General features: G+C 44.9%; 1 pseudogene; it reads right to left on the bottom strand.

Annotated features, from left to right (window-relative positions):
• Positions 1–455: 455 nt before the first annotated feature.
• Positions 456–2,277, bottom strand: LOC103525370 (annotated as a pseudogene).
• Positions 2,278–9,242: the final 6,965 nt, after the last annotated feature.

The following is a 9,242-nucleotide window of genomic DNA, read 5'->3' as shown; positions in this document are numbered from 1 at the left end:
TTCCTCAGTGCCAGTGCATTTGAAAACATCTGGTTTATCTAGATGCTTTCTAAGTATGTAATTCAGTGGTTTCAGAAACTGTGACAGTACCTGCTGCTGTAATACACAAAGCATCATATCAGTGACAACACTGAAATCAGTAGAAGTTGTTCTCATGTCCAACCTAAGCTCTCCATATTTCTGTTATTAACCAAAAAAGTCTGGAACGAAAAAGCCCCGTGCTTCCCAAATGTCTTTGGAAACAGTCTGGTTGGGTGGTTTTAAACTCCACCAGTCTTTTCACTCCCTGTACTCTGGTTGCTAGGAGAGGTCTATATAAACCTGCTCCCAAGACAGCTTTTTGACAAGTGCTCTACTGCAAGAAGAAGGAGAAGTCAGCAGCAGTTCTTGCTACCATCTCAGCACACCTGCCTTTCAAGGAGCCCCAAAGCCACCTTGGGTTTGCTGGGATTCCTTCATGATTTTCGTGCAGTTTGTGACTTGGTCACACAATTTTTGCTCCCAGGCTGCTGGATACATTTACTCCACTTACACCTTGAAAGGCAGAGAATGGCCTGCTGGAAGGCACCTCCAATGACAACATAAAATAGTAGGTTGCCATGTGTGCTGAGTGTAACCAGTGGCCAAGAGATGACATTGGAAGGGTGGATTTGCTTCTCCAAGGAACAGCTGCTGGGACAAAACTGTAGTTCAACCCAAGCCACCCAAAAGATGGGGAGGAAGCACACATTGAAAACGACCAAGAGGATGGTGGTGAGTCTGTGAGACTTTTGTTTATCGTGAGCCCATGTGTAGGGCCTGGTAGCCAAGGTGCAAATAATTAGGATGTAGCACAGTTACCATCAGCAAGGGCAAGAAGAAGGCCAGCCCAGTCAGCAGCCTGTTATACTACTTGATTGTGACTGGGTTTTCAGAGCATAAAGATCTGTTTTGCACCTCTTTTGAGGAGATCAAGAAGTTGACAGGGCTGAGAAGTGCCAGTGAGATCACCCAAATGGCTGCACGAGCCACTACAGAGCACCTCTTCCTCTGGATGTAGAAGAACTTCATAGGGTGGACAATTACCATGTTATGGTCCGAGGTAACATAAAAATTTATTTTTGTTTTGGATCTGCGAAACAAAGTCCAACCATAGAAGAAGGTTGGGTGCAAGCAGATTTTATTTGACAATTGACACAGTTAAAATGATAGAGCCAGGCAAAAGAGGGAGAGAGGAAAAGAAGATATAAGAGAGAGAGAAAAGTGGAGAAAAAGGGTAAGAAAGTGGGAAGAAAGAATGAGAGAGAGAAAGAGAGAATCAGAGTCACCAGCAGGGGCCCAGCTGCCCAGCGAGTTTCTTCAAGATGGTGCTGATCCTGGACAGGGCCCGATGTGAGATGGCAGTGGGTCAAGAGACGACCAAACAGCCCCAGCATGGACAGCCACATATACCCCTGAGTTCCTTTTGTTCCAAAGGGGCAGCTGTCAGTCAGCTATCACAGCAGCCAGGGGCATTGGCATCAGAGCCATTGTAGACAGGCTGCCTGGAGGGGAGCTGCAACAGAAGTTGTCCCCCCACACTCATCAGTTCTTATCTCCTTCCAGGCACCACTCCCTCCTCTGTTCCAGCCTCCTCAGCCAGGTACATCAGCATCAGTACAATCAAGGTGGCTTCCTCCATCCTGGCCAGGGCAATGGTGCCTGGAGGGACTTCCCAGCATTGCAGGCCCTCAGAAAAGGGGAGCAGTCTCCACCCAGTAGTTCTTATCTCTTCCCGAGGTGTCACCCCCTGCTCAGCTCTGGCCAGCCAGGTCCTCCACCCTAGCCAGGGCTATTCACTTTAAAAATGCTCTTTTGAGACAATTGCAAATCAGTGAGGTCAGACTCTCACATACCATGTAGCAGAAGGTGCTGAAGCAGGTGAGGAGGAAGATGCTGCTGTACAAGTTGAAGCAGAAGCTGAAGCAGGTTAACTTGCACATGAATTCATTCACCAAAGTTCTAATGCTCCCCGCTGGCATAGCAGTGTATCAGGAAGGGAAGGCTGGTGAGGTAGACCAGGTCTGTGGGTGCTAAGTTCAGCATGACAATGGTGCTGCTCTTCCAAGGCCTCATCTTGAAGCTGTAAACACCAATTGCAATGATGTTTCCCAGGAAGGCCACCAGGAAGATGATGCTTTACATAATGGGGAGGTAAAAAGTCTTCAGACCAACTTCTGCAATAGTACAGTTGGGCAAATCACCTTCAGGGTCTTTCTGGGTGGTGGGGTTGGCTGAGCTGTCACTTGTTGTGCTCATGCTCTTTTCTATGTTCTTAAACAGGAGAAAAATGCTTCATGTTCACTGACAGATGAGACCTCACAGCCTGTGAAAAACAACTACTAACAGCATCTTTCCTTTCAGCTTCTCATCAAGGCCACTATTAATCTGTCGATAATTGGATATGGAAAGGCCTTGGTGCTTTGGTGAGAATTCCTGCTGATCTAAAGGCCTTTTATCATATCTATACAGAGATAGATATAATTTTATTTTAAAATATTTTCAGTATTTTAAAGTATTTTCAGGGAGGGGTCTGTAAAGCAACAACGAAGCTGTAATATAAGGGATTCCAAACACCACGGTGTGTGATGTGCATCCCCTGGTATATAAAGTTCATCTTCATGCTCTCATCAGGGGATCAGGTGGAGCAGAAGGACAGACTAGTGATGCTGTGCTCTTTACCAAAAGTATAGAAAGGAATGTCCAGAACATAACAGCTCCAGAAATGCTATTTGCATTCTTATTCATTAAATAGCAACCAGGACAGATTTTGACATGTTTTAATATTCTTTTTGATACCGGAGCTGGTTAATATTTTTCTCCCTGCTCCTTGGAAACAACAGAGAGAGGAATATTTCATTCTTTCAGTTCATTAACAAGATTGATGTTGCAATGAAATAAGTTATTTTTAGGCTTGTCATTAGCTGCTATGTAATTTTCTATTCCTGTAAGACTTTTAGGTGGTGTTTTGCTTAGACATTAGTCTTAACCAGAAGTTTTCTGAAACATCAGAATAAATTCATTGAACTTGCAAAACAGCCATTTGCAAGCCATAATATAGGACTTGAGCAGAGTATTGGCTTTGTGTGGCAAGGTTTTCATAGCGAGGAGGCTGAAGGGTGACTTCTGTGAGAAGCTTCTAGAAGCTTCCCTCATGTTAGATAAAGCCAAGGTCAGCTGGCTCCAAGACAGACCCACTGCTTGGTCAAGGCTGAGCCCATCAGTGATATTGGTAGCACCTCTGGTATTACATAGTTAAGAAGGGAAAAGTTTACTGCACAACAACTGCAGCTGAAGAGAAAAGTGAAAATCTGTGAGAGAAACAACTCAGCAGACACCAAGGTCAGTGAAGAAGGAGAGGGAGGAGGTGCCCCAGGTGCCGGACCAGAGGTTCCCTTTGCTCCCATGGAGGTCCATGGTGGAACAGATAGCCACCTGCAGCCTATGGAGGACCCCACCAGAGCAGGTGGATACCCAAAGGAGGCTGGAGCAGGGTCCTGGCAGGACCCCTGGCTCCATGGAGAAAGGAGCTCACACTGGAGCAGGTTTGCTGGCAGGACTTGTGACCTGGGGGGGACTCACTCTGGAGCAGTCTGTTCCTGAAGGACTTCATCCCAGGAAAAGGACCCACATGGGAGCAGTTTGTGGGGAGCTGCAGCCTATGGGAAGGACATGATTGGAGAAGTTCATGGATATCTGTTTCCCATGAGAGGGACCCCACTCTGGAGCAGGGGAAGGGTGTGGGGAGTCCTCCCCATGAGGAGGAAGGAGCAGCAGAGGAGGAAGAATTGGCAGAGTCAATGAGTGATGATGAACTGACTGCAACCGCCATTCCCTGTGCCCTGAGCTGCTGGGGGGAGGAGGTTGAGAAATCAGGATTAAAGTCATTTGGGATGGGGTGGGGGAAGGTGTTTTAAGGCTTGGTTTTAGTTCTCATTACCCTACTCTCATTTGATTGGTAATAAACAGATTTCCCCAAATCAAGTCCATTTGGCCCTGATTGTAATCAATGAGTGACCTCTTCCTGTCCTTGTCTCGACTCATGAGCCTCTTGTTTTATTTTCCCTCCCCTGTAAACTGAGAAGGGGAGCAATAGAGCAGCTTTGGGGGACACGTGACATCCAGCCAAAGCTGACCCACCAGAAGCAGGATTCAGGGGAAGTAAAGATTTCCCAGTCTCCACAAGAGAAAATATGGGAACACTGAAATACATAGCAAATAACTGCTAACATCGCACCCAGTTGTTGCATTTGTATGAATGTCTTCTTTCTTTTAAGTTGGAGTAAACATTTTGATGGAAAAAAATAATAAATCTTTAGTGTATTTTTTTTTTCTGGAGGAATGCAGCTTCTTACAGGATTATGCCTGTCTTCAAATTACTGTGGTTTGGATCTACTAAGATGGATCATTCTGATTCACCACTTCTTGTTACCCTCCTGAATTTTCTTTATGTAGCTACTATCCTCACTCACTTGTAAGATCTCACAGAGAGCAGTGGCAGAATTTGAATTCAAATTTGTGTAGAACATTTGTTCTGAACATATTTAAGACACTGAAAATTGAAACTGGAATTTGAGGAGACATTCTAAGCACTGGCATTTGCTTTTAAAGAGGAAAACAGATTGAAATCTTCTCACGGATGGGGATAGTTCAGGCAATGGCTTGGGTAAAGTGGTGGCTCAAATTTAGTTGAGAAGTAATGCTGCAATACTGTGGTCAATAAAAAAAACTTGAAGCCACTGGGATGGCTGATGGATAACCAGGTTAATGACAGAGGCCCCATCCTGCATAGTAGGAGGTCACAGAGTGGTGTTCATGGAAGCACCAGGGCTGTGAACACCACAGTGTTTGCAGTGCACAGCTCTAAGCAAGCTGAAGGGCACAGCTGAGTGCTGTTCCCCACACCAGGGGCTTCAAGGCATTGTAGGACCATGGGGTAGCTGATATGCCTGAGGGAGGGATGCCACCCAGGTGGACCTGGACAAGCCTGAGAAGTGGGCTCATCTCAGCCTCAGGAAGTTCAATAAGGTCAAGAGCAAGGATTCCATGTGGGTCTGGGCAAGCCCTGGGATCAGTAGAGCCTGGGGTGCGGAGGGGTTCAGAGCAGCCCTGCAAAGAAAGGCTCAGGGGTGCTGGCTGATGAAAACATCAGCTGGCAACGTGCCCTCTTGCAGCCCAGGAAGCCAGTCTGTCATGGTTTAGTACTGGGCTGGCAATTAAATGAATGTCAGATGCTCTCTATTCAGATGCATCCTGGGCTGCATCAAAAGCAATGGGACCGGCAGGTCAAGGGAAGAGATTCTGCCTCTCTACTGGTGAGACCCCACCTGAAGTAGTGTGTCCAGTCCAGAGGTCCTCAGCATGGAGCAGGCATGGACCTGTTGGCAGGAGTCCACAAAAGGAAGATCAGAGGGATGGAGCACCTTTCCTATGAGGGAAGAGTGAGGGACTTAGAGTTGTTCAGCCTGGAGAAGGTTCCAGAGAGAGCTGATTGCAGCCTTTTAAGTACTTAAAGCACTTATAAGAAAGATGGGGACTTATAAGAAAGATGGGGACTACAGACTTTTAGCAGGGTCTGTAGTGATAGGATACAGGGTAATGGTTTTAAACTAAAATAGTATAGGTTTAATCTAGATATAAAGTAGCTATTTTTCACAATGAGGTGGTGAATCACTGGAACAGGTCATCCAGAGAGGTGGTAGATGCCCCATTTCTGAAAACAATTAAGGGGAAGTTGGATAGGGCACAGAGGAACCTGATCTAGGGCTCTAGTTGAATATGTCCCTTGCTTACTGCAGGAGGGTGGACTATACAGTCTTTAGAGGTCCCTTCCAACCCAAACTATGTGATGATTTCATGATTCTATTTTTTTTTTCCACCAACCAGTGTGATGCTGCAGCAAACATGTAGGGGCTGGAGAGCAAATACTGATGATCACCAGGAACAATTCCAGTCGACCCCTGCAGTACCTACTGAGGGTCACATCTTCTCAGATGCCTTTGGAACAGCACCCTTTGCTGTTGGTGAAGTGTCTGATAGGGCTGGATTCACTTTGATGAACTCCCTGACAGGCCAGTCCTCCCCCCCAAGCCCTGCACTTTTTTTTGGAAATGCAAATTTGGACCAAGTATTTCAAGAAAGGCACCTGATTGTGGGAGCCCTAAGGTTACAACCAACCTAACAGGTTGCCACAGGGAACAAAAAAAGGAGACAGCAAGTCTTTGCTGTTGGCCTGATTATTTTGCTCTCTGAATTACAGATAGAATTTAGTCAAAACTTAAATCTAGTTAAGGAACTGTTTGTACTGTGGCAGATTTTATCACACTAAGTAATTGGCCATAATGGGAGTTCTGCAGCCCAAGCTGAGGGCGAATAATATATGCTGTAGACACATAATGAACTTTAAATAAATTATCCAAGAGCAGAACTCACAATAAAAGGGAACTAGATTATTGAAATAGAAACCCTCTTTCAGTCTTAATGGTAGAGTCACTGCTCTATTACATGGTATTCTTTACTGTAACCAATTGATTGGAGTCACTTTTAAAAAATGTTGTGATTGAACATCTTTAATTGCAGTCACGTATAAGGGAAACTCGTCTGCTCCTGCATTGTGATAATTTAATTAGAACCTGCTGGAAATAAAAGCCAAATAGCTGCAGCCATGGCAAAGTAACCTAATGCCTGTAATTGGACAATATTTCACACAGATGTGTTGCTGAGTAAATTAAATAGGATTTGTCTCAGTGTTTGACTCTTTTACTGGCTCAAATTTAAGAGACATAAATGATATATTTAGCAAGGAAGACGTGAGCCCCTCCTTGCCTTATCCTTTGTAATTCAGGGAGGTATCTCCATGCAGAAAGAGTATGTGGGTTTAATGTAAGTATTGTATGCAACCCAGATAAGTTTTATTTGTTCTATGTTTCCATCATCCTTTAACCCTTTGCTCATCTCTCTTCACTCCATCATCTCTTGATGATAGCCCTGCCTCTATATTAACATATTTAAATAAAAAATATGCATTTTACCTGTAAATCCTGGGTGCAGCCTTCTCCCCTCCTTATAGCTCATTCCTTATATCCCCTACTCCATCTGGCAAAGTTTGCTTTTAAATCCCACAAGCTTGTGCACTAAGACTGTCTGGGAAAGCTGTAGCAACCCTCTTTGGCTTTTGGGCAGGCTGCAGGAATGCTCTGCCTCTATTCCCAGGTCTCTGCTGGGTGAAGGTGACATGGGCTCCACAGCACTGAGAGACAGCTGCTCTGACCCCTCTTGGGGTTGGTTGTCACCTCCCCAGCATGGCCATCCCATGTCAGTTGTCCTCCTGTCTGGCCTCTGTCACCTGCATGTGACATGGGGACCTCCTCTGTGTCACAGGGGTTGGGACTGCCCATAACCTGTCAGGTTTGGCTGGAATGGTTTCTTATGGGTGCTTCCATGCCTGGGTGAGGGCCAGCAGAACTCAAGCAGGGAGAAGCAGCACCACCATAATGCCCACTGGAAGGAATATCTGCTTCCTAGGTCCCAGAGAACGGAGTAGGAGCAGTGGGAGACAAGGGAAGAGGTGGGGAGGGGAAGGTCTCAAACTGGTAGGAGCTGCCCTGCGGAGGGTTTGGTGGATGCTAGGGGCTGAAATCAAACCCTTGCCTCTCAAGGAGGCTGAAGGATTCCAAATCTCTCCAAACTGGGAGCTTGGTGGGATCAGCTGCCATTCCTTCCGTCTCCCTTGGAAGAGCAGGGGTTGTGCAGCTGGGGCACAGAAAGTGTTTTGTGGCTGGGAGAGGTGTCTAAGCTCGTGTTCTTGTGAGGGCAGCCTGGCTGGAGGAGGGCTTTGCTGGAGAAAGGCACTTCATGGCTCTCCCAGACAACTCTTCTGGCCACAGTACAAGGGTAATATGCTTTCCTGCTGGTATGACTTCTCCAGAGGTCTGATAAACAAAGCAGTCTAGGAAGGAAATCAAATTATGTGCTCCCTTTGCTTGTGGTTTCAAAAAAATACCCAACCTGCTGTGTGATCTGGAACAGTACCCAAACACTCAGGAGATAAAAAAGACAGATCAGCACTATTTTTTTAATGTGATAGCTCACCCTCAAGAAGAGGTTAGCAGAGATTTCTCCCTTTGAAGAGGGAAGAAGGGCACAGGCACCTTCTGGAATGCTCTACAGTGGGGTTTTAACTTCCTTTGCACAGTGAACTGTGAGGAGCATGGGCCCACCCAAGAGGTGATAGAGTAATTATGGTGTGGAAATTAAATGTTTTATAAGGTGTGTGTGGTGCTAGCAGAGACTATGGTACTGCGGAGATTTCTTACAGAGCCTGTATTTAATGTTTTGCTTGATTTTTTTTGTCCCATGTCCCTTTCAATAGGTTTTGATTCTTTGGCTAACTACGCTACATTGATTTCCACCTTGTTTCTGCACACCAGTTTCAGACTTCTGGTGTTTGTTTGTTTGTTTTGTTGTCTTTTCTTTTTTCCTCTTTTCCATGAAGAAAACTCCTTCAAAATAGTAAGCATTTCAGATTTGATTTTGAATTAAATATTTGCAAACTTTGTTGAACAGGTAGGAAAGTTATTATCTCGAGAGGGAAACATTTAGATGAGACTGGAAAGAACTTGAATGTTTTCCAGCACTGAACTTAATTTCAGATCTCATTTGAGGATATTATTTATTTTCTCCTGATAACAAGAGATGCAAACCTGGAAACATGAGCAATTATGTGTCACATAATGTAAGGGTGAATCAGACTCAAATTATTTACTAACTGTAACCTTTAAAATGACAGCATAACTGTCCTGTTTCTTTACCTGATACTCTCAGCATTTGCCATCCTCACAGGCATGACTTTCATCATACTGGCTGGACATAATCTGTTCTCCTCAAGTCATTATGGTATAAGTTTGGACACAACAACTGTTGAGCGTGAACATGAATTTTGGACTCCTAAATACAATATTCAGAAATAAAAATCAGTTTTTCAGCTACATATCCCTGAGCAACAGCTGATATGAGCTACCATTGTTTATAGTAAGATTTGAAACCACTTTTTACTGTGACAGTAGCTAGCAGACAGTAGTAATTTTACAGTACTGTACATCACAGAAACTGTACATTCTGCAAAGTGCATCTCAGGCTTCGTGTTTGTAGTTCAGGAAGGGATTCTGAAAAATTGTGAGGAGCTGAAAAGAGCTTAGGAAGGAATGGAATACTGGAAAATGCTG

Source organism: Calypte anna, chromosome 1 (assembly GCF_003957555.1).
Source record: "Calypte anna isolate BGI_N300 chromosome 1, bCalAnn1_v1.p, whole genome shotgun sequence".
In the NCBI taxonomy this organism is placed as follows: Eukaryota; Metazoa; Chordata; class Aves; order Apodiformes; family Trochilidae; genus Calypte; species Calypte anna.
This window is presented reverse-complemented; position numbering and strand designations above follow the sequence as displayed.